This window comes from Lepidochelys kempii, chromosome 3 (genome assembly GCF_965140265.1).
Source record: "Lepidochelys kempii isolate rLepKem1 chromosome 3, rLepKem1.hap2, whole genome shotgun sequence".
Lineage (NCBI taxonomy): Eukaryota > Metazoa > Chordata > Testudines > Cheloniidae > Lepidochelys > Lepidochelys kempii.
Window position 1 is genome coordinate 44,159,059 of NC_133258.1, and position 27,985 is coordinate 44,187,043.

Consider the following 27,985-nt stretch of genomic DNA (forward strand, 5'->3'; position numbering starts at 1 on the left):
CCTTCTGCTTGTTGGCAAGAGTGTTGTAGTTCTCCAGCTCATCAATCTTTGGAATGGACTAGAATTTAGGCCTTGCAAGGGAGTGTTCCTATGATCTAGTAGTGCTAAGTAAGGGTCAGCTTCTGCAGTTTTCACCTTTTTCAACAGTTTTGTAGCGGTTTTTATTGCTAATTACACTTTGCCATTGCTTTGATACCTCAGTGAAGATGTGATCCAAATCCCAGTCCTAACTGAACTTCCAGAGCTGTCCTGAAACAAACTGTGGTCTATTATTGGAACACATGATATCCAGTATCCCATACCATCCATATTGTGCTTTTATCTTCTGTAAGACTGTTCTGGATCCTCTGTTTGGTAAATAGTCTATCTCCAAGAAATTGGAAAAACAGTCTACAATGATTATGCATCCTTTGTCACAAAGGTAAAGGAATCCACTCCCACCTTTGCCTGTGGTCTTTCCAGAACTTTGTTTGCCACAGGATCTCTTTTGGTTGATGGTCTTCCCAGGATCTGCATACATCACCACTTTTCAATGAACATCTGTAATTACTCATACATTCCTGCCCAGCATATAGTATCTCCGGCTCATGTTAAGCAACCTTCAATTCCCAGATGCAATGAATGAACTTGTACATAAACTCATTCCTAAGAGCTGCTGAAATAACTGCTCTTTCTCCACAAAATGTCATTCTGTACACACAATTCATCTCTTATCTGAAAGAATGGTATTATCTTTTTTAGGTACTTGGTCTTTTGTTGAGAGCCATCTTTGTAGAATCATGAGTTTCAATGTCTGCAGCATTCTCTCTTGCTCTGTACCTCTCTGTATCTTTCTCAGCCTTTCTTCAGAGGTAGGTAAATACTGTTCCATATTTATTGTCTTCACCTCACCCTCTATGGATTCCTCCTTTCTGGGGTCTGGCCAGTATGCACAGCTCAAGGTATCTGCCAACATCACATGTCTGCTTGAGCAAAACTTGATCCATATGTCATACCTGCAGCTCTAAGTGAGCTTAGTCTGCTCTAAGTGATTTTCTGCAGTGAGTAAGGACTTTCTCCAAATGGTTTTGTGAGGTTTATGGTCAGATTGTATATCCATGGTGTGACTATAAGTGTATTGTTGAAATTTTTCCATACCAAAGAGTATTGCTAACAACTCTTTTTTCAATTTGGACATTGTCCTTCACTGTCTCAGACAATGCTCTGCTTGCAAATGCAACAGGTTGTCCTTCTTGCAAGCATGGCAGCCCAGATACCCAGTTTGGATGTATCACATTGCAGCATCAGGGGTTTCTCTGCATTGTGATATTTCAAAATGAGAACCTTCCAATCATCTCTTTTACTTTCCAGAATGCTTGCTTATGTTGGTTTGTCCACTCCATAAACTGTCTTATGTCAGTTATCTCAGGATCTCACAGCTCTCAGACAGATAGTTGCAAAACTTTGCTAAATAATTGACCATTTCCAGGAATCTTTGGACTCCTTTAACATCACTGTCTAGGCATTTCTCTCACATTCTCTGAGTCTACTTTCAGGTATCTAGAGATAAAAATTGTCCTATGTATGGCACGCCGGTTACGCTCCACCTGAGCTTGTCTAAGGTCAGTTTAATATTCTTTCTTCTGCATTTCTGGAAAAAACTGTAGTAATTTGTAGTCATGATCCCGTTGTGCTTGTTCTGGATCATCATCCTCTCTCACTATTGTTACCTGGGACTCTTTTAACCCAAAGCTCTTGGTAACTTTTACTCTGTGTGAGGTGGTGTCAAAAATAAATCAGGGGAGACACGGCCGTCCAACCGATAGATGGCAGGCACAAACAGAACAACACAAGAGTGCTTTCACTTAAAGCTAAACTTTACTTGGTTTCAAGCACTTACACATGTCTGCAACAGGTTAGTAAAACACTCCGAACCCTTGATAATTACCAAAGCTGAGTGTGGCTCTAGAGTGACACAGTGGCAGGCTTCCAATGGCCAAATCTTCTGTCTGTCAGTGGGGACTGCAAGATGTATCCAGAGGGAGAGTCCAAAAAGAACCCAACTACCTCAAACTTTTCCCCCTTATTTATAGTAATAGAATGACATGTCCCTTAAAGAAAACTTGTTAAGTAAGCCATTTCAATGGGCAAGCAAGAGGTTCCTTCTGATTATCGATTAACCAGGTGTGGGTTTTTCCAGAGTTTGCAGTCTTGAGGCCCCAATAGACATTCCTAGGGCACATCCTGCTCTTCTAAAATGCATGTATCAGCCACTTTGACACAGTTCTTATCAGGAAGGATGTGGGGGTCAAGCTGCCCTTTCTGTGGCACCTAAAACCCCCTCCCCTCATGCCTTGGTCAAACTGAGAGTGCTGAATGGCCATTTTGCAGCCTGCTCTCTTGGCTGCTTTTAGCAATAAGCCATAGTGGTTTCAGACACTTTACTGGTTTGCCGAAGTCTCCCTGTACAGTTTCCCCTCCTTAAAGGTCACCTTTCACACAAGGGGTCCTTACATGATCGCTGTCACACCTTTTCTGGATGCACCTGCGTTGAGATCCAACAAAAGCTCAAGGCTCTCAGCCAAGACCGAGCAAATTATCTTCTTGCTGGCATCCCATACTTAGCACACCAGCATAGCACTTGACAAGTGATCGCCTTAGCCTCCTTTCCCAGTTGAGGGAGGGGCAACAAGTTTTATATGTTCCTTACCTGGGGGTACGAGTGCCGGTGGCAGTAACCACTGACTCATCTGTCAGGGGACTTGCAATTGCTGGAGTTTGCACCATATCCAGCATGTCATTAGGCTGGTAACAAAAACCACTACTCTTTGGCACCCCAAGATTACTATGATGGGGTATAGGGCCAAATTCAGGATGCCTGTGCCAGTGGGGGACCATCCCAATAATACTTCCCACCAGTGGTGCAACAGGTCCTGGACAATTCTTGCAAATACCCATTTAATTTCATTGGCATTATGATGCATGGTAACCATGACTCTGCACCCTTCCTGTTTTGCAGTTTGTTACTGGTTCTGTAAATCAGGGTGTACAAGTAATGTTTGTAAAAAAGCAGTTAGACCCATTTCAAGGGGCACAGGTTTTACAATGGAATACAAAGTATAAGCCACTTTTAACTGACTATATTTAAATTTGGGTACATGAAATTTGAAATCACATCCCCTAATTGCTACAATATGACAGAAACATTTATTCTCATAAGGATTATGATTTACTTTATGCACAAAATTAACAAGAAATGCAGGACACCAACTTCTAAAACATACATAATGATTTCCTAGATACACAAATACAGAATTGTTACTTACAAATGGGTTAATACCAAAATGGCATTTTCCTTCAGTTACTTCCAAACATACATCCTGAGGTTGGAGGGCATTTTTGTTACATTCATATCCAATTCTAGGTTCCTCTAAACAGGTTCCCAATTCTACTGTTTTCCTCTTTTGATCATCTTTCACTACTCACGCTCTGTGGTCGATAGGTTTCATTACGGTCTGATTAATATTGAAGCCTAAAGCCACAATGGGAGAAACCTATTTTATTTCTGCTTGGGACATTAGCAAAACAAAGACCGTGATTTCCTCTGAGTGTTGATTATACGTAAAATTTACCATTTTCCACCAGGCCTGTAACTCTCTCTCAGTTTGGGTGAATTATTCCAAATGATGTTTCTGATTTCTACTGGGAAATTCCTACCATCACGAATCATATCTTTTACTATATCAATCATCCATACTTGCATTTGCATACATGCCATAGCTAAAGAAATGTTAGCTTGCAGAGTGCCAACAGCCTGCAAGAGGTGGTGATGGTCTTCCTCTTGGGTTTTTCCCCATTCCTCTAAGATATTTGCTACTTGGGATTGCAGAGACCTTAATTGCTCAAATGATACCCTAATAGGTGTAGCCAAATCTTTTATGTGAGCTCCCATTGGATTCATCTTGTTTGCAAGCACCTTCTCATTAATGCTGTTAAGGACTGCTCCTCCCATTCCAATTGCTCCCCATAAAGTCTCTTTTTACCCTTCTGCTTTCCCTGCTAGAGCTTTTTGGTTTGGGAATTTTGTGTGTTTCCATCCAATTTTTCCAACCTTCAAATCAGGGTGGAACAAATTGCTTACACCGGGGCTCTATCACTGAGACCTTTGTCAAACAGGTCTAGAATGACCTTTCTGAGGGATTGAGTAGGGTCAAGAACCAATTGCTTTTTGACATTGGTTCGGACAACATAGGGACTGATTAAATTGGTGACTACTGGGTCCAAAACCTAAACAATGCAACTTTTTACACCATGAGGCCCTCGCAGAAACCATTTTCCTGTCATGCTAACCCACATGTTGATAATTTCCTCACTAGCACACCAGATTAATTGATGCTGTTCTCCATATCTCACAGACAGGAGCTCCTCTGTGAGTGGCCACTGGTTCCTGTTGTAACAGGACAGGAGGATCTTCCATTCCCCTCCTGGTGTGACTATTTGCAATTCTGTTTTCTCCAAATTTGTCTGCTTCCCAGTGAGGTAGATGGCATATTCTAATTTAAATTGGACCGTTTTGTCTCTAGGGGCTGTTTTATTAGGAAGGTCAGTCCACAGCTGCGCACATCTAGGTTGGTTACAATTATTCAGCAGCCTGTTTGTTCCCACCCAATGACAGCCTAATTTATCTAGGTAGTATTTTCCAATTCCTCCCATCAATAAATCTTCTCTCCTGGGCCAAAAAGGGGAAGGGAATATTATGGTATTCATGAGGATAATGATGTTTCCACTAATCATTCTGGGATTCTTTAGCCACCAAAGTGGACTATCATTTACAGTCCAGCCCATTATACATGTTGCTTCCCCACTCATTCCGACAATGATGTTTACTTTGTTCAAACCTTTTAACCTCACGGAAGTGGGGTTGTATCCATCTGTGGGTCCAAAAAGATGGAGGCTTTCCCTGAAACATATGTGGGACTTGGAGCAACGTCGAGGGTATTGTTTACTTCACACTCCAGTGTCTTCCATGTGTGGTTCTCCCATGTCTCGATCACGATGGTTTTTGGTGCACCGACATCAGAAGCATAGACCCACAAACACGAGAATCCAGATAGCAACATACACAGCCAGGACCGCATCTCAGGCAGGGCTGTTGGACATCTGCTGACAGAGGACTCTGCAACATAAAACAAACATAGACTGTTTCCCCCTCACACACACCCATTAAGAGGGAGGAAGTTGTGAAGTGTCTTGGAGCTAATATTCATTCAGACTCACTGATGTCTGAAGCATGTTTCTCCCGAGCTGGGGGTACTTTGGCCTGACAGTGGGCTTCATCTAAGGCTGACTGGGATGGTTTCCCTTCCATCATTTTAGCTGTGAGGAGTGAAACCACTTCAGTATGTTTTTCTTTCCTGACTGAATTTCTAGCTGATAGACAGTGGGGCTAGCCTTGTTACAGATTCTAACTGGTCCTGCTCAAATAGGACTGAGATTATATGCTTTTTTCCTTACTTGTCAATACATAACCATGTCTCTATACCTGCTATTCTTGGGGATTTAAGATGGGACCCATTCTTTTGTCCATTTTCCAAATGTTAGTTCCCAAGGCTATGACAACCTGCCGATGGGTGTAAGCAACAACTTTTAACAGCTGCTTCATCAATTGGTCCATGAGGATACGGGATTGTAGGTTGTCAGGTGGCGTTCCATCCACCCACCACTGTTCTGGGAGACACATATCTCTCCCAGTCATTGCCTGGAATGAAGTTACTCCATGCGATGCAACAGACCCCCTAATAGCCATCAGGATAAATGGCAGTCTTTGGTCCCAATCTTTCCCTTGCTGGTTTACTACTTTTCTGAGAGCTGCTTTGAGAGTTTGCTTCACCTGGCCTGAATTTTGGGGGTGTCCAGCTACATGTAGCCTTTGTTTAATCCCAAACACTTGGCAGAATTCCTTTTGTGATTTCCCCAATAAAGTGGGGCCTTTGATCTGAATCAGTTTCCCTCGGGGTTCCCCATCTGGTTATTACTTGTTCAGTGAGCACCCGAGCTGTGGTTTGAGCTGTGTTATTTCAAGTTGGGATAGCCTCAATCTATTTAGTAAAGGGATCAACAATCACCAGACAATACTGATTACCCCTTGTGGTCCTGGGTAGGGGCCCAATAAAATCAATTTGCAGTCGGGCCCATGGTCCTTCTATTCTCTGATGTCTCAGGGGTCCTTTTTTTTGGACCCGCATTATTTTTATGCTGATTTTGGGATCAGCATTATTGGCTGCATATGGTAGACAGTTATTTACAAACTGCTCCACGTCGCTGCTCATGTGTGGCCACCAGCTGGCAGCCTGCAATCGGGTTAAGGTTTTCTCTACTCCTAGGTGTCCTCCATGGTGAGCTAGGGAAATCATTTCTGTTCTTAAGGCTGTAGGAACCACCCAGACTGCTTCTGGTTTCCCTTCTTTAGTTGCTAGAATTAATTTTGATTCATTCTACCACACTTTCCACTCCTGGTGCTTTCCCTTTTTCACTAACTCTGTCAGGCTGGGATCCTGACTTTGGAGGGTTATTAAACCTATGTGAACTGAGTCTCTTTTTCTGGCTGCTGCTATAGGAGCTATACATTTCCCATTTCTTAGCTGCCACAATTTCCCCTCTCTACCCCCACCCTGGCTTCCTCATCTGCCCAATTATTCCATTTTGACTCCTCAGTCCCCTTCTTGTGTGCTCTGATTTTTCCCATGTGTACCACAGTATCCCGGGCCTCCACCAATGCCCAGATGTATTTCAGTTTGTCGGCATGGGCTATGGGTTTCCCGTCTGCAGACCTCATCCCTTTCTTTTTCCATTCTGGTACCCAATCCACCAGGGACCGAAGGACCCAGCCTGAGTCTGTGAAAATGGCTACCTCCTGAGTGGTGGGGGTATTTTCCAGTGCTACTGCTATCGCCACAATTTCAGCTGCTTGGGCAGAATATGGTGTATACTGTCCCCTCAGCACCTCTCCCATAGGCACTTTTACAGCAGCAAAGCCCACATGCAGATGGCCATTTTTGTAAAAACGAGAGCTGTCCACAAACCAAACATCATCTGCTATTCCCAGCATCTCACTCAGCACGGCCCCTCCCTCGAAGAGGGACGGCTCCCAGGGCAGTGGCTCAGGTGATGGGCATTCGTGCTCTTCCCCCTCTATCAGGAGGCCATAAGGTATTGGGGATAGTACCTTGGTTTTTTCCATATCTACATTTTTGTTTAACAAAGCAGGGTCCATTTTGCCAATCCAGGGCTAGATACGTGACCATTGTTGATTTTACCGGTGAGTACATACTTCACTGGGGAGTGGGCTGTTTTCAGTAACACAGGGGACAAACCCACCAGGTATTCCCAATGCTATAGTGCCCAAACGAGTGTCAAGACCTTCTTTTCACATGGGGTGAATCCCTTCTCTATCTCACTCAGGGTCTTGGAGGCATAAGCTACAGGTCAGAGACCTGTTCCATGGTTCTGGCTTAGCACAGCTCCCATTCCCTTGTCTGTAGTTGCTAGGTGTAATAAAAATGGTTCTCCTACCCGGGGATATGATAGGGCTGTGGATTGGGCCACAATTCATGCAACGGGGCTGCTTTTTCTGAAAACCCTTCTATAAAATCTGGGGAAAAGTTAACCATGCCCAGGAAGGATCTCAGTGGTTACGTCTGTGGGGGCTGGGAGTTTGAGAATAAACTCAACCCTCTGTTGGTCAGGGGAATGCCCTTCTTGTCCCAGGGTTACCCCAAGATAGTGTACCTGCTGGGAGCACAGTTGGGCCTTCTTTGGACTTACTTTAAACCCTGTTTACTGAATCTTTTGCAGCACTCTGTCCAACACCTTTAAATTTTCCTCCTGGGTCTGAGTAGAGACCAGGACATCATCCACGTAAGAAATCACACAATCCTTTTCAGGCATTCCCTCCCACATTTTTGCTACCTGGGCAGGGCAGATAACAGGTGTGTTATTCCATCCCATGGGGACCCGGGCAAAACACAATTGTTTTTCCTGAAAGGTGAAAGCAAATTTATAGTTGCTGTCCCAGTTTAAGGGGATAGCAAAGAAAGCGTTAGCCAAATCTAAAACTGAAAACCACTGGACCCCTCCTAATGTGGAACCCATTACCTCCTGATATTTAGCCACTACGGGAGCCATAGGTGGAGTCACCCAGTTAAAGGGGTGAAAATCCACCCCAAGCCTCCAGGTTTTGCCATCACTCTTAAGGACGGGCCATAGGGCAGCATTGTTAGTGCTGGGCTGTTCCACTAAAACTCCTTGGCTCAAAAGACCATCAATTATTTCCTTTAGGCTAGCTTCTGCCTCCTTTGGATATCGATACCATTTCTGGGGTGGAGGATCAGGGCCTGTGACTAGGATTTCTGCATCAGTTTTACCATATTCTATTTTATTCTTGGCCCAAACCTCCCGGTATTTCTCTGCAATTGCTAAAACTTCTGGGGGCCAAGGGCTGCTATTCAATAGTTGGCTGAAATCTCCCATGGGGTGCAAGGAGGCATTTCCCACAAAACCCTGTTAGCACAATCAACTAGCTCTCTCAATTCCCTCAGAGCATCTATTCCTAGAATACCTTCTCCCCCCAAATCCATCAAGCCAAATTGCCCTTGGCTCTTCTTTGTCCCCACACTATATGGGATTTTTTTACAGAAGGGGACAATGTTTTGTGCCTCATTAAATCCCTGTAAGGTTTTGACTCTAGCCAGAGGTCCAAACAGCTGCTTATTTTGGGTACTAATTAGGGAGTAGGTGGCACCTGAGTCCACTAGTGAATTCTGTCCGAATGCCCCTCCTGCAAACTTCACATAAACCGTGAACCTCCCACACTTATTGGTTTTTATGTGTGCCACAATTGGGGGATCCTGGCACACTCGGCCTCCCCATAGAGCAGCAATCAGTGGTGCAATGGTGCTTTTTCCTTGATGCTCAGCCAGTTCATGTTCTGCCAGTTTCGCTAGGAGTTCAGCAGTGGGCAGCAGGTCTATTGCTTCCTTTTGCTCATATTTTAAAAGTCGCTTCCAAATTTCCCCATGCCATGGGTCAGGGGTTCTGCCTCGACCCTTATGGGGTTTGTCTCCTTTTTCTTTTCCCTGTGTGCTATTTGGATGGGCTACAGTGGCCACCTTATCAGGTTTCCTTTTAGGAGGGTGCATATCCTTTTGGATCTCATAGGCCTGCTTTGCTCTATCCTCAATATCTCTTGTTCGAACTGCTGCCAGATCCATACCCACTAAGGCCATATGAATTAAAGGGAGAAATACTTGGATTAAAGCTTGTTTGAAAGGGAAGGCTGCAAAGTCTGGGTTAATGACATTTGTCAGCCCAGAATATCTCCATGCCAATTTCTTTCTGGCTACATAATTTTCTACTCTCTCCCCGGCCTGTTGCTTCTCCTGGTGAAATATAACTGTGGGGCTTTCTCCCGGGAAGAAGGTATATATTACTTCCCTCTGCACGTTTATATGCTTTTCTATATCATCTGCTCCAGGGGAGGCCCCCATCTGGACATCATAAGGGAGCCCTGCAAAATCCTCGGGGGACATACACTCCCTGCATATAGCTGCCACATCAGCTGGAGTGAATCAGCCATGCCAGATACTCTTACCATTCACCCCAAGGCTGTGCTCCTATTCAGCAGGCCAACTGATTTCCCTACTGCCCTAACCTGGCCAGGGGTAAAGGGTCTAGTTTCCAACCGCTCCTCTGTTCCTCCCTGACCTCCTTGAGGTCCCCTTTTTGTGACAGAGGTACTGACTATGGGGGCCATAGGAGGAGGTCTTTGCAGCTCTTCCAGTGATCCCCATAGGGGGCTATATGGAGACTGCCCAATGGGATCCAGGGTGAACTCACCAGGGTCTGTCAGCTCATAATTGCAATAAGGGGGACATGCATTGGGATCCTCCTCTGATTTTATGTCTTCCTCCCAGCTACAATTCCCTCTGATTGCTGCCACGATCCCCCTTTGCTCTCCCAACTGAGCCTTAAGGGCACCAATCTGTCTCCAGCATTCCCTATGCTCTGCCTGGGTTTTGCTTTGTGAATCCTTCAAAAGGGCTCTGACTGCAGCTTTGCTCTCCATGGTCTGCTGTTTCAACTCAGACACTTTCCTCTGCAGCTTATTACTGACCCACTCACTGTCACATACTTGCTTCTCCATTCCTACAATCTGTGCTGCTTGTGTCAGAGATGTAGCTCTGAGAGCATCAGATTCTGCCTTCAAATTAATCACTTTGCTTTCCTTTTCCCCTCTGATTCTTTCCAATTCCTGAACCTGGTCTTTTAACCGATCTGTATTGGTGGCCAGGGATGGACTCTCAAACTGAAGCACTCATAAAATCCTGTGTCACTTGCCAAATGCATGATAAGACAGCAGTGACATGTACCCCTCCATTACAGTCTGTTCCTCTTCCTGAATCTGCATGGGAAAAAGTGGCGATTGACATTGTAGGATCCTTTGATACTGCTCCAATTGACTGCCGTTATGCCATCACTTTAATAGACTATTTCAGTAAATGGCCTAAGGTAGTGTTTACATTGCAAATCTCTTCTGCTACAGTAATTAAGTTCCTCTCTTCAGTTTTTAGCAGGGAAGGTAACCCAAAGAACTGGTTTCAGATAATGGTAGTCAATTTACTTCCCTGGAGTTTGAAACTTTTCTAGCACAGAGGAACATTTTACACAGAAGGTCATCCCTATATTACCCTCAAGCCAATGGGGAAATCGAACGGTTTAACAGAAGTTTGAAAGAGAGTTTGCAAATGGCTAAACTGGAAGGGCGATTGTGGATACCCTTCACTACTGATTTCTTGTAAGCATACCAGGCTACACGACATGCCACAACGCAAAGATCACCCGCAGAGTTATTGCATGGGAAACAGATGAATACTAAACTGAACATTGCTGGATTGTTAAAGGCATGACCTGATGCCCCAAATGAGGATGATGTGAGAAAAACAGTTGAACAGAACCAAGCAAAGTCTAAGGCTTTCACAGACAAGCAGTGGGGTGCTAAGAAACAAAAGGTTGAGTGTGGTTCCTTCGTTAGAATACGAAAATCGGTTATTTTACACAAAGGGGACCATAAATTCACAGCTCCTCTTAAAATCATAGAGAAGAAGGGAGCTTACACCTATCGACTTTCTGATGGGCGGGTATGGAATGCTTCTTATCTTGCACCTGCCTATGCACCAAGAGGAGATTATGCCAACACCCAGTCTGCATTGGATAACTTCACCGTAATACCAACACAACAAGACATTGCACTGGAACCGAGGCTTGAGAGACGGCCTGTCAGACCAAGACGACCACCTGTCTGGACTAGAGACTATGTTATGTAGTATCTACAGAGTTTTCAGTGTAATATTTCTGCCAACAGTATAGTGTCTTGTTTCATATTTGTTCCTGTGGTTAGAACAATAATGTTTATTTTAATTGGGAGAGTTTCTTAAGAGAGGAGGGAATGTGGTGTTTAGATGTTGCTTGTAATTATTAGAATTGGGAGCACTGGCTGTTGGGAGTCTGAAAGGACAGGAAACAGGAAGGAGGGGGAGGAGTTGGGAGGCTGAGGGAGAGCTACAGAGGGTGCAGCAGCAGCTTGGTAAAGAGGCTTCCACTTTGAAAATAAAGTCCTGTTGAAGCTTGTTAGAACCTTGCCTGGCTGATACAACAAATAGATGTTAACAAAATCAGACAAAAGTGTTGATTTAAAATCCTTTCCCCTGTCCATTGCTCAATTTTCTGTCTCTTGACTCTTGTCATGTCATGATTTCCCTAGTTCTCCTGTTATCATAGGCTTGGTCTAGACTAGCATTTGTCCTTCTGTTGTAATTGATTGCCAATTGCTTGTTAAGTGATTGTAAATGCTAATATAGATACTCTGAAAATGTTTGTATCAGCATATGGGGGCTCAGCCTTGGGCAAATCACATAACTTTGTGCTCCAGAACAAACATTTGTGGAGAGCCTCAGTTACCAACATAATTAGCATGTACAATCAATTAGCCCAAATTATAACAGAATCACCAATTCTAGTCTAGACAACTATGCCCCCAAATCTTCATCCTTCTTTACATATCAGAAGAAAATCAAACAAAAGCACAGTCTCAGTTATTGTCTCTTTACAGATCACCTTTAAAAATGAAATTATCCTTCACATTCCTAATTCCCCAAAATCAGGGTAACTGCCGACTTTGTGGGACTGAAAGTCTGTATCTGGGTGTGAAAATTTGTCCCTTTCCACATTGCATAGAATAGAGCGCTGGGCAAAACAGAATAGTTAGGGTAAGAGAAAGCTGATTAAGGGAAAGAGGCCCTCAAAAAAGCCTTGTCTTGAAAATAGCCACAGAGTTGGTTTAGTAGTCAAAATGTTTGAGGTTGTTTGAGTGAGATACAGTTCCACTAAAAAAGTCACATAACATCCAAACTTTACACTTCTTATAACTCTTTCTTTTTACACATACTTGGGCTCAAACTATGGCTCTGATCCTGATATTACTCTCTCGGCATCAAACGTGGATAATTTCCATCACCCACTTCCCTTTTGCGGAAGCAATAATTAAAAAGCTATTTAGGACCTGGGGTAGAATTTATGGTGCAAATTTAGGTAATTTGATCAAGAGGTTCCCAATATATGTCCTCCCCCCACATTATGAGCTTCTTTTAATCTTCAAAGTATTCTAAAATTCACATGCATAATGAGATTATCTAGGATATTGGTATAGCACAACAGGAGCAATGGTGCAAGTTTGGAGTAATTTGATTCAGGCTTTCCTCAGATACTACCCCCTTCCTCCCTCCCCCCCAATAAGAAGAAGATTTTAATATTCAAGTTGCTCTAAAACCAACATGCATAGTGAGATTACCTTGAACAGCGGTATTCCACAACTGAAACTGAGGTAAAGGGGAACTCACATTGATATGAATGGGTCATTTCACTCTACCCGGAGTTAAAGTATTAGACTATTCATCTCTTTGAGGTATCCTAATTCATCTGACCACACCCCACTCAGATGAATGGTCCATCTGACACATCTGTAGTACTCCTCTGCTGCAGAGGGCTATGCAGAGCCCCTTCCTTTACACTAGATCCCTGAAGTAGATACAAATCTGGGGCTCCCTGCTCTTCCCCTTGCTGCCTCCAGTTGGTAGATGTGCTCCTCAGAGCCCATCAGTTACCATCCTCCTTTCTTCCCATGGCACTTCCAGCCTTACCGAGGGCATGGTGAGGCCAGGAGGAGGGCAGAGCTGGCAGCTAAAGTGGCAGACCTTCCAAAGGTGCCCTCCAATCATCCCCCATCACTAACACCTCTTCTTCAAGAAACAAGGGAAATTAACTGCCCAGAAATGTGGTTAATGCAGACCATGTTTACACTACAGTGCCTTTGCTGGTATCCTGGCAAAGCCCCCTAGTGGAGACATAGGGTAAGCTGACAGGAGTTCTGTCGGCATAGCTACATCACCTCCCCAAACAACATTAGCTAAGCTGACACAGAATCATTCTTCTCATAGCATAAGTGTATCTACAGCAGGGCTTTTCCTATGTCAGTTGGGGGTGTGATTTTTTCTTCAAACTTCTAGCTTGCTGGCAAAAAAAAAAAGCTATGCTGGCAAAACTCTGTAGTATAGATTAAGGCTTGGAAAGTTAGGTCAAAATAAGTCACCTTGCGTCAACTTAATTGTGCATGTGTCTACACTCAGATTTGTCTCCTGCTGATGTAGGTGCCCCAATATAGTGACACAGTAATACCACCCCCCAAATGGTGTTGAGCCATAGTCGACCCTACTGTGGTTGATTCAGTGTGAATACAGACATTGCATGACCTATGTCAACCCTACCAGTCCTCCAGCAGCTGTCCCACAATGCTCAATTTGGTCACAATTGTGAATACCACTTTCCAGGGTCACATACACCAGAAGCCAATTCCTCCCTTTAAAGAGCCCACATATTTTTGAAATGGTTGTCCAGCTTGGTGAGCACGCCTAGCAGCACTCCATGTTGTGTGCAACTGCCCAACTGATCATGCGCTCCGCACAGGGAACTGATGCACTCCACACAGGGAACTGAGGAAAACATGGTTCACCATACCTTAATACTCCATAAGGAACTCCCCTTCATTTGCAGTACATAAAGATACATGCTAAACAACACATTCAACTCGCTGTAATGAAAAACCTTAACTTCTGGCCTCAGCAACACTAACATAATTATGGCTGATGCATGTAAGCTGGCTATATATGTGACCATGGGGCATATATGAGACTCACCCCTGCTTAGTACCCTCTTCAACTCAAGAAGTGTGTTTCAGATTCCTGCTGGCACTGCCAGTCTGATGAGCCTTCTCTGGCTTGTCAGATTGGGTTTATATCTGCTGGTGAACCACAACACCACTCATTAGACTTCTTCTCAGGCTGGTGAACCACCTGTGGTTCATTAATTTTATACCCGTGCAACTCCACTGATTTCATTGTGGTCCCTTATGATTTACACTGCTACAAGTGAGGAGAGAATCAGGCGTAGGTGCTGACTCCGTCAGTGCTCTGGGGCTGAAGCATGCAGGGGGCAAAAGTTGTGGGTGGTCAGCTCCCACCAGCCAAAGCTGATCTGCTCTTTGGCAGCTGGCAGGAGGGGCTTGGGAGAGGGCGGAGAGCAACAAGCAGCAGCCATGGGGCCTCAGGGGCAAGGGTGGAGTGGGGACAGGAAGAGGCGGAGTGAGGGCGGGGCTCAGGGAAAGGGGTGGGGCCTTGGAGCAGAGTGGGAGTGGAGCAGCCACCGGGAAAAATAAAATTCAATGCCTATAGTATTATTGTTTCATCATACAACTTGCCATATGGCTTTGTTATGCTGCTGTTGCTTGCTTAATTGGGGCCAGGCAGAAAAGCAAAATCAAAGAAATTACAGATGGAAAAGAACTATTAGGTCATCTAGGTTGTCCTTTGTTGAGGTAAGATAGTGGACTGATACACATTCACTAATGCATTAGTCCATTGCTGGAAGGGAGATTTGTAATAGTGTATTGCAGTGGTCCCCAAACTTGTTCCGCCACTTGTGCAGAGAAAGCCCCTGCCGGGCCGGGCCGGTTTGTTTACCTGCCGCGTCCACAGGTTCTGCCGATCGCAGCTCCCACTGGCTGTGGTTCACTGCTCCAGGCCAATGGGAGCTGCTGGAAGTGGCTTGGGCTGAGGTACTGGCCGCCCTTCCCACAGCCCCCATTGGCCTGGAGCAGCGAACCGCAGCCACTGGGAGCCACGATCAGCCGAACCTGCGGACACAGCAGGTAAACAAACCAGCCCAGCCTGGCAGGAGCTTTCTCTGCACAAGCAGCGGAACAAGTTTGGGAACCACTGATGTATTGTACTGAAGGCTAAGAAGGTAAGAGGATATTCTGGCAAATGGAAACCTTCATGGTTTGCTTTCTGACAAAAAAATGCAGATGAGGATTTTGGAAGAAGAGCAGAGAGGAGACAATAGAAAAAATTCCTGGAACAGCAAAAATACTTCATGGCCTTTTACTTCAAACTTTGAGCCTTCTCAGAAATGACAAGTAAAGTTCATCATAGATGTACATGCAAAGAAAGTCAAATTCCTTATTTTTTTTAAAGGGTTAAGTCTATAAAAATACAGATTTCCATTATGGTTAAAATGCATTTAATCTCAGGAATATTCTGAAAAATATTATGGAACAAACATCTAATAAATTCCAATTCTGATTTCTGTTCACACGGTAAACAAAACAAAAACAAAATAAACAAATCAAAATCCCCTACTTTTTCAAGAACCACAAAGTCTGAAGAAATAAAGTCCTTTCCTGTGAAAGTACTTATTATTGCCAGAGCTGTGGCACATAGTGAATCTGGAAACTAGTTCCCAAGAATATTGGACGTGAACTGTTCAATTAATCAACCTTTAATTGCCAAATGTATCATTAACATAAATTCATTATCAGAGTTAGGTCCTCGATATTGGTTGGTGCTGTCATTAACTTAGGAAGAAAGCTTCGCCTTTAATTCCAAGGTATTCAGAAAGTGGTAAGTGATTTACAATTAAAATACATTTTGTGGCAGGCAGCAGGCTATTTCAACATGCATTAGTAAATGTACTTTATTTAACAAAATATTTTCATGAGTAGATTATATACGATAGGAAATGTAATATGAATAAGTACACTTCTGGTTTAATTGAAAGCAGATCTTGGGACTGGAATACTAGCTACAGTCAAAATGTTTATATCAGAGCAACACCTGCATTTTGATGTTGATGTGTATATACTCATGGCTTTACATATTCAGTAGAAGCCATCAGGACATGATGCTGCATTAGAATGTTGAACAAAATCAGCATTCAGTTAACCAATAATGAGGAGATATTGCCAGATGGATCTTGCCAGGTGTTAGCAATTAATTATTGATATACCTTGGGAATATGTAAAGGATATTCAAAATTAAAGAGAGCTTTCTTCTTCCTGAATAGTATTATTGCATTACATTGGTGACTACTGATTGTCTGAGTTCTCTTTTTTTCACCTTACATGAACCGTTCAAAACAGATCCTTCTGAAGAAATCAAAGACATCCCCCCTGGCAAGCTATTATGTGGCCTCTTGAAATCAGGGTTTGGAAGAGATAGTTTTAGAATGTGTTTTAGAAAGGAATAATGATTGCACTGAAATGCATTTTCCATTCTTCCAAGCTTGTCTGCAAGTTTTTCCTTCACTCTTTTGTTTAAATGGGTATCACACTGCCAGAGTACACTATCAAAGCCTTTGTTAATGAGGTGATTATGTTTCTTTAAGTGCTGAATGACAACAAGCAGTGAAGTTTAGTACATTTATCATTTACACTTACAAAACAGTTCACTTGACAGCACTAAACTTGATGGACTCTATTCACAGGATAGCTACAGCAGTAGGCAAGCCGCCATACACTAACAATAATGCAGTGTTTATCAACCCTATCCTCCTTACTGTAGTTCATTCCTTGCCCACTCAATTTTCAATGCTTCTGATTGGGTTGCAGCCAAGGGTAACAGTTTTTGTGTGAATATTTATCCATTATGCCTATCCATTAGAAGCTGGACAGAGACTACCCAATAGGCCTTCCTACCAGGTTTAAAATTGATACAGTGATATGATACAGATAAAAAACAGTATCTTACCTGGCCTACTGAAAACATTGAAAGTCACTGTTTTGTATTTTTGCAGTATTTTGGAGTATCCCTCAAATTTCTCTCTTTTCTATAAAAAGAAAAGGAATACTTGTGGCACCTTAGCGACTAACCAATTTATTTGAGCATGAGCTTTCGTGAGCTACAGCTCACTGCTCATGAAAGCTCATGATCAAATAAATTGGTTAGTCTCTAAGGTGCCACAAGTACTCCTTTTCTTTTTGCGAATACAGACTAACACAGCTGTTACTCTGAAACCTCTCTTTTCTATATAAGCTTTAAGAGAGTTTTAAAACATCTACAAGCATATACTGCAAATACATTTTTCCCAAAAAATGGACTTCAGAGATTAGGTCCTATCTTCCTATCACTTGAAACCAGTGTGGCTGACATATAAACAGGAGAGTCACAGAATACTATTATGTGTAAACTTATTACCTAGGAATGTGGTGGATTTTCCACCACTTGAAGACTTTAAATCAAGACTGAATGTCTTTCTAAAAGATATGCTACAGCTCAGACAGAAGTTATGAGTTTGATGCAGAAATTACTGGGTGTGGTTTCATGGCCTGTGTTATGGCAGGAGGTTAGACTAGATCAGTGGTGGGCAACCTGTGGCCCCCCTGGGCTGCATGCGGCCAATTAGTATAAGCTGATTGTGAGCCGTGAGACATTTTGCGGACATTAACCGTCCGCAGGCACGGCCCCCAGCAACTCCCAGTGGCTGTGGTTCACCGTTCCCACGCAAAGGGAGCTGTGGCCCGCCGCTTCCCGCAGCTCCCATTGGGCGGGAACGGTGAACTGTAGCCATTGGGAGCTGCGTGGGGCCATGCCTGTGGATGGTCAACGTCAGCAAAATGTCTCGCGGTCCACAATCATCTTACCCTAATGGGCCACAGGTTGCCCACCACTGGGCTAGATGCTCATAATGCTCCCTTCTGGCCTTAAAAATCTATGTTTATGTCCCACACATCAGAAAGCACATTAAAATTACACAGGAGAAAGAGAATGTACTGGACTAGAGGTTTTATTGTTTGCTATTGAATTACTATAGCTGTGAAAAGACCGTGGGGTTAGATTCTCTCATATGTAATGGCCTCTTTTTGTTGGTCTATCGGTACAAAGGGTCCATTACACCACCAAACAACTGACAATTCTTCTGAGGTATAGGGCCAGCCTTCGTGGATGCTGTTATCACCCTTCCCCAGCTTTGGAGTAGGAGGCTTTCCTGGGATAAATATAGCACAATGTTGTTCCAGCAATTTCCTGGCTGGCATACCAGCCCTTTGGGGCCGTAGCTGAAGCAGTTTTGACCAATCCTGAAGCTCTATTTTGTATTTGTATTTTTTAAAGATTAATTATAAGTGGAGTGCATTGTGATGTCTCTATTTAAAGTTGCATATGTGTTTCCATTCTAAAAGGCCTTTTACAATTGCTTGTGACTATGAAGAGTGAGCAAAAATTGCTTAGAAAGGAAAAATAAGTACTCGTTTGCTGTTATAAAAACAAAATATTGTGAATTTTTTTTAAAAAAAAAAGAACTGTAGGGCCTCAGCAGTTTGAGGGATCAATTTAAAATTTGTCAGAGACAGAGACTATAGATTACAGATGTGGAGTTCAGTTGTTCACTGAAAACATGTTTACATTCGGCAGGCTAATAATGGTATAAAATATGTATTTATGTGTCCACACTGACTTTTATTGTTAAATGGCAGGTTTCTTTCTAATGCTCTATTGGTGCAGCACTTTGGGATATATGTGTGGAATTTCTATTTTAGTGTACGAACTCCCAAGATTCCATTGACTTTGTGCATGCATTTCAGGGGGATTATCAGTCTCTGCAGGAATTTCTGGAATGAGAAGGCTCACTCTGTACCATGTGCGAAGGTGCATATGGAATAGGCAATAGCTCCTAAGATTCCTTGCCTAAGGGCTAGCTATACCTCTATCCTCTTTCTGGTACCTCTGAGTGCACCCTCTCAGATGTCAGGCCTCATGCGCTCACCTGTCTAAGGGTGAACTCTTTCAATTTTCCCATTTTTAGACTAGGCTCTGGCTACAAAACCCCATCTATGCCAACTGCTCATTATCCTGCAGGCCTGACTGGGTTCAGGCACCTGCTTTATCCTCTCTGTGTATGCCTGTGACCATAGATATAATGGGTAGCAGGTTTTAAACAAGCAAAAGGAAATATTTTTTCACACAATGCACAGTCAACCTGTGGAACTCTTTCCCAGAGGATGCTGTGAAGGCCAAGACTATAACAGGGTTCAAAGATGAACTAGATAAGTTCATGGAGGATAGGTCTCTCCGTGACTATTAGACAGAATGGACAGGAATGCAAAACCATGCTCTGAAATGTCCCTAGCCAAGCCTCTGTTTGCCAGAAGCTGGGAATTGGCGAGAAGGGATGGATTACTTGATGATTCCTCTCTGCTTTAATCTTGCAGTCTTGCAATCTTGCAATCTTTGGTCTTGTGGCTGTGGAGGAATGTGCTGAGATTGTCTGACATTCCAACACACCTCCTCTCTTCATTCCCTCTGGGGCACCTGGCATTGGTCTCTGTCAGAAGACAGGATAGTGGGCTAGATGGACCATTGGTCTGACCCAGAAGGGCCGTTCTTATGACCAACAGCCTTTTTAAAATGTGTATGTCTGTTAGCAAATGGAACAAAGCATCTGAGAATTTTTTTTCAAAACAACAAACAACCTTCATGCATAATTAGTCTCATCTAATCTTATGATTCACTACAAGCTAAATTAAATGGGCTTTCCCTTTGAGTTACAGGAAAAGAACAGCACCTGCTCACATCCTGTTTGGAAGCCAAGGAGCTACTAAGACCCAGCCTGGTCCCACTTGTTCTCTCTGTCTGTTTTTCCTTTTCAGGAAGGCTAGATTTTCACAAACAAACCACAACATTGGCCCTCTGTGTCTGTGGTCCCCAATTAACATATTGCTTACTCATTTTTGATATAGGGCTCAGGTATGACAAGTTCTTTGGCTCACACTCCTTTTTTTTTACCAGTAGGTCAGACAGGCTATCTAAGAACATACCCCTGTGGTAGGTTCTCCATTGTTGGCAGTTAGACCCATTCAGCTTTAATGGCTTGCAATCTTTGGTCTTGTGTGCTGAGACTGTCTGACATTCCAACACACCACCTCAGAAGTCCTATCATAAACCACATTTTGAGGTACAGATCAGCAGTCACCAATGCATGAACCCTCGTTCATTACACTGAGTGTGCATCTTTTACAGGAAACCAAGTTCTACTAGACAGAAATGGAACTTAATTTCTTGATCTTATGTATTTTCTTTTTTGTAAATCCGAGTAAATTCCATGCAAAACCTATATTAAAAGAACAAGTTTACAAAGTGAGGCACTCAAGAGGCAGCAAATTTCAAATGGGAGTTTGCTTTTACAAACATAACTCTACCCCGTTGTTCATACATATTACAAAATATTCTTTAGTTACATGATCACATTCATTTTTTCCCACACTGCTCCCATGCACAGATTAGACAATGTGCTGTAAATAATAAGAGTGTAGTAGTGAGATTGGTTGCAGGGAGTCCAAACTGCATTTGTAATTTCTACAGGTCTACCTAGAGGATAATGTCAGAGAATTACAGTAATATGTAAAAAGAAAAGGAGTACTTGTGGCACGAAAGCTCACGCTCAAATAAATTGGTTAGTCTCTAAGGTGCCACAAGTACTCCTTTTCTTTTTGCGAATACAGACTAACACGGCTGTTATTCTGAAACCAGTAATATATAGTTGTGACACATGGCCAGCAAGGGTTAAACATCCTGGAGGATAAATGATCAGAATTCATCCTTTAGGGACACACTGGTAGATAATGTTTGTGTTTTTGTGTGTTTACATATATATTATTAGAGGTTAACAATGTAACCAAATGGTTCCTGTCTATGCTACATTCTGTTAATTCGGAGATCAAAGGGAGATCTTAACGTTTAAATTAACTGTAAATATAATGATATCATTGTACTGATTTCTCTTTGAAGTTTATAGTAAATCACCTGCGAATGGTGGAAACCAGGCAATTGCCTTATGTTAAACCGTTTAGCTAATTACTGGTGATGCTTAGGAAACAGGTCTACTTCAAAGTCGCCATGATTGCTATTGTTTGCCTAAGAACTCCTAGCTGTCAAAAGTAGGTCTGGAACTGAATCCTTGGGTCCTGATCCTTTTTATCTCAGATCTGCTAGATGCTTTATGAAGGAGAAGCTTAAGTCGTAAGACTGAGAACTCCAGTCCCACCTGGATCACCCTGGATATGAACATTGGACTAAATCTATGGACTAATTCTAAGAACTCTTTGTAACTCCAAAGCTCACCAGCTCTACTATGAAACTGATCTCAGAACTGTACTCATGTCTGTATGTATACTGTGATACAGGAGGGCCAGGGAGCAGTGGGAGAGTGGAAATATATAAACCCTAGGCTAATTAAGGCATGATTCCCTGAAGACTAGGGAGGGTGGCTACAGGTTAATTGGAGCACCTACAGTCAATTAAGGCTCTGTCAGGAACCTAATAAAACCCCCTGCTTCAGGAAGTCATTGGGAAGGAGAGAGGGCTGCAGCTTGGAGGTGTGCTGTGAGATTTGAAAGACCAGAGAACTGAAGTAAGGGAGACCCTCCCCCAGCATCTAAGGACTGAAGGTACCCCACCAAAGGGGGAAGAGGGTAAGAACCCACAGGGGTTCAGAGGGGCTGGGGTTCAGAGTGAGGAGCAGACCCAGACCCCTCCCCTGCTTCCCTCCTTTACCACCTTCCTGGGCCACTAGCGAGGACCTTGGCACCCAAAGAGCAGGGGCAAGGGGTGGCATCTTAGCCCCCCTCCAACAAAAGCACAGGACCCACCATACTCACATCTGCCATCTTGTCACAATACTGATCTTTTAATCAATACTCTCTTTTTTTAATACACTTTAGTTTAGTTCATAAGAATTGTATGTAAGTGTGTATTTGGGTAAGATCTGAAATATTCATTAACTTGGGAGGTGATGTGTCCAGTCCTTTGGGATTGGTAGAACTTTCATATTTGACTTGGGTGTCTGGGTGGAAGCCTAAGGCTGGGTGGCTATAAGGGAACCATGTATTGGCTTCTGTGCAACCAGTAAGGTATTGTAGAAGTTGGTTTGTGCTGGCTTGGTAAATCTAAGTATTGAACTATCTACCAGCTTTGGGGATTGTCTACCCTGTTCTTTACAGCTTGTCCTAATTGAGTAACCTCAGTATGGCTTCCTTGGGACCCCGGTCACAGTAGTAAATGCAGCAGGGGCCTACTCAGTGAATGGTAAAGAGAAAGATGCATATTTTACAGCTGCCTCATTCACTACTCACTATCCAACCTAAACAGAGGTCCAGTGAAAAAAACACCATCAAATGGAATTGAATGAGGAAGAGAGTCAGGAAAAAATATACTGCTATACATATGCACAAAGCAGCAAAGTTAAGATTGAAAGGGAACCCTTAAAATTGGTATTTATTTACTTTTGAGTGCTTCACTTTGCAAGCAAGTATTTTTTGTATGGAATGTATAATATTAGTTTTCATACATCCCATACAATTCACTCATGCATTTAATTAAATGTTTTTAAATAGTTTATTAAGGGATTAAAAGACATTTTAAAATTTAGGATCAATTCAAGAACCCATTTGGAAAGTTAGTTTAAAGCATATTTAATGTCTGATAATAAAGAGTTGCAGTCTTTTCAGCTAAAACATGTATAACTTATTAGATTCATAAACTGATCAGTTTTAAAAACCCAAGAACAAACCAATGTTTTAAGCATGGCAGGCACTTTTGTACAGGAAGGAGAGAGCATTTTCTCTTACACTTTTCTTCATATTTTAAACATAGAAGTGCAAATAGTTCCTACATCCTCAGTACTGTAGCTTTATTGACGTCAATGGAGCAACACCAAGTGACACCTGCTGAGGAGCTGGCCCATTGCATTTAGCTGTTTCGAAACAGCATTTTTTAAGGATTTTAAAAGTGGTGTAATATATCAAGACTTTAACACACATTAGTGCTCAAATGAAATTGGAGTTTTGCTTTATATTTTGGGACAAATAGTTATACTTTTATAAAATACCACTAATAAAATTATTAGTTTGCAGGATAGTTTATCAATAGAATTGGCATTAGAATTTCAGATATGATAATGAATAAAAATGTAACATTAATGAAGTTAGATTTGTACCCTGTGAAGATCTTCAGAAGGAAAAGTACATGAAACTGCAACAGAATTACTTGTGAACATATGTCATCCACAGACCTAAATTAATGGTGACACCTTTTTCACAGATAAAGGTAATTAAACAATGTAATGTTAAGAAAGTTAGATTTAGACCCTGTGAAGAATTTAGAAGAAAAGGTACATGAAACTACAACAGCATTACTGGTGAACTTGTCACCCACAGACCTACATTAATGGAGACACTTTTTTTCACAGATAAAGGTAATTAACATGAGTTTTATCAAGCTGTATTTGCATAGTAGACTTGCCAAGAAAGCATGGTATTCAAGTTGTGATACAATTCCCATTGATTTCAGTGGGCTTTTGGGGGGCCCTAATACAAGGCGTGCAATAGTATTCATTGCTGCTGCCACTGTTTTTTGACAAGTTCATTGGCTTTAAAGGGTAGATTAGATTTTTACCTACTGATACTTCAGTAATTGTCTTGCTGGCCATCTATAAACCTATGTTTTATTTAGGTCCTACTCCCAAAGTATGTTTGGGGATCCCATTATGACAAGCCTAAAAGATCCACATTTAAGAGAAAAATGATGATTTTGTATATATGTTTGCCCATGAATGTGGTGGTCCCAAGATGAACAGACAAAGCTTTTTTGAAACTGAATATAAATGTGCTGAGTATTGAACACAGAACAAGAATATACTATACCAATTATCACATTTTATTGGTAGACAATAAAAGAATTACCAGTAGTTATTACGGAACTTTTGAAGTTTCTTTTTGTTTAAGTTATCCCTTAAGGTCCAAGAATCACCTAACTAAATATAAGTGATGCAGGGAACTGAATCTGGGGAATTAAGTGAAATGAATACATAAGTGATTAGTATTTAGTGGTTATTAATTAATAGATTTTTTTCTGGGTAATTACAAACTCTTTCCTCCTGTCGTGCTGTTGTAGGGTGAATTAAACAAAAACACCACCGCCAACAACAAAAAATGAGTGTAGTGAGTTCAGTCATCTATATCTCTAAGATACTTACTGAACTCAACCAAATTCTCCCTTTACTTTACATTAGAAAAATCATTCTCTTAATTCAGTGAATTTTTTCATTTGAGTTTATTTGACTTCATAATTTGCTTTAATATACTTTTTAATTTTATATGTACTACACAAACTTTTTCAGGTCTCAGCTGACAAATCTGTCCCTATAATAAATGTAAATGGGCAATCACCACTGTAATCTTCTAGCCCCAACTGGTAATTCACTGATAAATATACTATTTTGTTATAGTCTAGGTGTTACCATTTTACATAGTATACCATACTTTTGAAAACAATGTATGTCTGTATAGGGATACCTTACATTTTCTCACATTGTGCAATTTTACTGTCTGTTTCTACTTTCTTCAGTTACTGACTAGCTTCCATTACCCTGAACCAATGAAAACAACATTATTTACTGTGCACAGCAGTGCTTATGCTGATCTAAAATTCATTCACGCTAGCCAAGTGATGTCTCAACAAGGCCCTGTCTTTCAACAAATAACTTGACAAGTCCACAAAAAGTTAAGTTGTTTGGTAAAATAAGCAACTTTTGCTCTGGGAAACTCTCTCAGTTCCAGAAACACCTTGATTACTATTGCCAGCCAAATAGATGGCATCCGGAACTGAGTCAGAGCCTTCAAACAGCAAAGAATCTTTAGTGCAATACTGTCAGTTTGCAATGATTTTGAACTCCAGGACTGCAGTGTCAAGTATTAACATTGTTCAGCAAGCATTGGAGCTTTGTTTTATTATCAAGTTTAATTAGTTTTCCTGGAAGAGGCACGGTTTCTTGTGGAGTTTGCAACCCAGAGTATAATACTTGCTAATCTTTCTGAAAGTAAGAAAAAAGAAGCAGCAGAGGCAGCAGAATTATTCCAAAGGGTGTTGTAAACTTCAAATAAAAGTTAAAGTATTCTCAGTAAAAATATAATCTTCATAGCAAAAATCATTGGTTTGAGGAGCGGGATAAATGCTACCTGTACACAGCCCACTCCCTCCCCTCTTTCTAATAATTAAGAAACACTACTTAGATGCTGAAGAACATTTCCAGCAATAGATATTACAGTTTATAAATATTTCACAAAAGGAGATGATTGCACCTGATTATTTAGTTTTCAAAAGGAACATTAAAAACATTGAATAATATCTCAAAAAGAAGATCAGCAGGCAGAAATCCCTTTCATGGTTCCAACAGAACAAGCTGCCAGGGCTGCTCTCCCAAATACACCTGTGTATTACCTTCATGCTATGTTGCCTTTTATCAGCTTCATATTTCCCCAGAGAAAATACTTATTAGTTGTTCCATAACAGGTTACCACAATACAAACACTGATGATCAACAGCTTTTGGAGCCAGTCTTACTTTGATTTATACATTATTTTCTGAACTGCTGCCTCCCACGCCTTTCTACCGTCTTAAACTGACATCTGATATCAAGATCTATTAATGTACTTCTTAGAAATCAGTGTGGCATGCCCTGGTATCCCACATTCATCAGCAGCATTCACTTGTTGATGTATGATCAAAAATGCTTGTGAAAGCCCTATGGTAAAGAAAGGACAGGTTGGATACCAAGATACTGTATTGTTCAAGTGATAGAGTTCCCCCTCCTTGTGTTTCTACATATAACAAGATGCAAGATATTTTTGTGTAGTGTGGTTACTGCTTGTTAATAAAGTTTTGTTCAAGAGTGTGTGTGCATGTGCGCTGCATGTGCCTCAGCCACAAGGTTCAGTTTCTTTCCAGGAAAGGTTAGAGATATCACAAGCTGGCAATGGGGATCAGATTCCTAGATAGTTATTCTGAATTAATGTAACAAACCCTGCAGCAGCTTTTTAAGATTGGAACTTCAGAGCTAAAAGTATGCTTCCTTACTGGCAAATGCATTAACCTCTTATTTGAACAGGCCACTATATGGGGCAAAGACCCACATTTTCCTACTGTGGGTTACAAACACACTTCCTTAATCAGTGGATATGAAAGAGATAATCGGGTAAGTAAAACTGCTGATAGGGAGAGAGAGAAAAATGGAATACTCTACAGTAAATCCATGTATTTATGTATGATGTTGCTTCTCTACTGACTGCACCCTCATACCCCAAGCCAATTCCCTTGAGTGAATTGATGGTGATTTCCAAGGGTGGAAAAAATGATCCTAAAAGTGAGAGAGGGATGATTCACAGACTATCAGTGTATAAAAAGATACAGGCAATTTACCTTCTACATTTCTTGATTGCCAATTTGAGCATCTTCTGGCCAACTGAATCAAACAAAAGGAACAAGATAATGGCTAGATTTAACCATTTTTATTTGAACAATTGATCTTGCATAACAATACCACTGATATTTGCTGCTAGTCTCTGTACTGTCCTTTACTCTGGTTACAGAATATTATACTGAAATAGAATGGTCTCAGCCAGACATAGCAGGGACTTCTTCTAGTCCACAACTGTATAGTTATTTCTTGATTATGCAAATCACTGCACTCCAACTGGAAGCACACTGCGTAGTTATTTCTTATTAACAAGAAATGCAAATCCCTGTGTTGTGATTGCTTGTTGGCCTCAGAGTACAGTATGCTTACACTCAGAACCCAAACACACCCTTTTTTTCCTTTGGAGGCGAGGGAGGGTTATGGCTCCCTCCCCATGTCCCAGGTTATTTCTAAACATTAAATTATATTTATAGATAAGCTTACTTTAAAAGCTTAATCTTCTGTCAGCTTCAGTAGCAAACATACCTCTAAGCACTGTCCGCTTTTAAAATAACTCTGGATAATCTTTTTGTTCTGTCTTTGTTTGTTTGTAAAGCACCTAGCACAATGGGGTCCTGGTCCATGACTCGGGCCCCAGGCCTACAGTAATACAAATTATTATTGTTGGTTTTTTAGTACTTTTTTAGAGAGGAGAGAAAAAAGGTAAGAAAATGAAGGTAAATGTGTCTTAAGGAAAGAGGGGATGGAGAGGAAAAGCTTTTAAAATACAATGTACAAATTTAAATTACTGATAATTGGCACAGAGGTTAATTCTTCCCAGGCCGCATGAGGAGAGGAGTGCAAGCAAGAGAACAGATTTTAGCATAATAATGTCCTTATTAACTGGATAATAACCATATCCTGGGCTGATAAGTGCTTTGGAGTTACATCTCCGAGTTGAATTAGCCCAAAGCTTGGGGCTTGATCATGTAGCTAATGAGCAAAACTCCCACCCATTGATTACAATGTTGCAGGATTAGGACCATAGTTATTAATACGGGAACAGAATATACCACTCAGTTATCATTTAACTAATGCTGCTCAACTTTAACCACCAAATTTTAGGCCCACAAAAGCAGCCTGCCTGGATCCATTATAGATCATTCCTAACCTCTCAAAACAAAAGTTTGGTTTCAATATTGTCATATCAATATGACATCTTGAGGAATTAGCATCCAGAATCTAGGCATTTCACCCACTGAGGATAAATTTGACTTGTAGTACATAGCAGCATCCTTCTCCATCAGGAGTGTCAATGGATTGGAGCATGGGTGAA

General features: G+C 41.8%; 1 long non-coding RNA gene across 3 annotated transcripts in view; it reads right to left on the reverse strand.

The window, feature by feature from the left end:
- The window catches only part of LOC140908151 (uncharacterized), a 149,422-nt gene that overhangs the window by 53,894 nt on the left and 67,543 nt on the right, over positions 1–27,985 (reverse strand). For 2 of the 3 annotated variants that reach the window (XR_012157783.1, XR_012157785.1), the window contains one exon: positions 1,875–5,155. This is a non-coding gene — a long non-coding RNA (uncharacterized lncRNA). Of the gene's footprint in view, positions 1–1,874; positions 5,156–27,985 lie in introns of those variants that run through there. The other variant, XR_012157784.1, reaches the window with a different exon arrangement.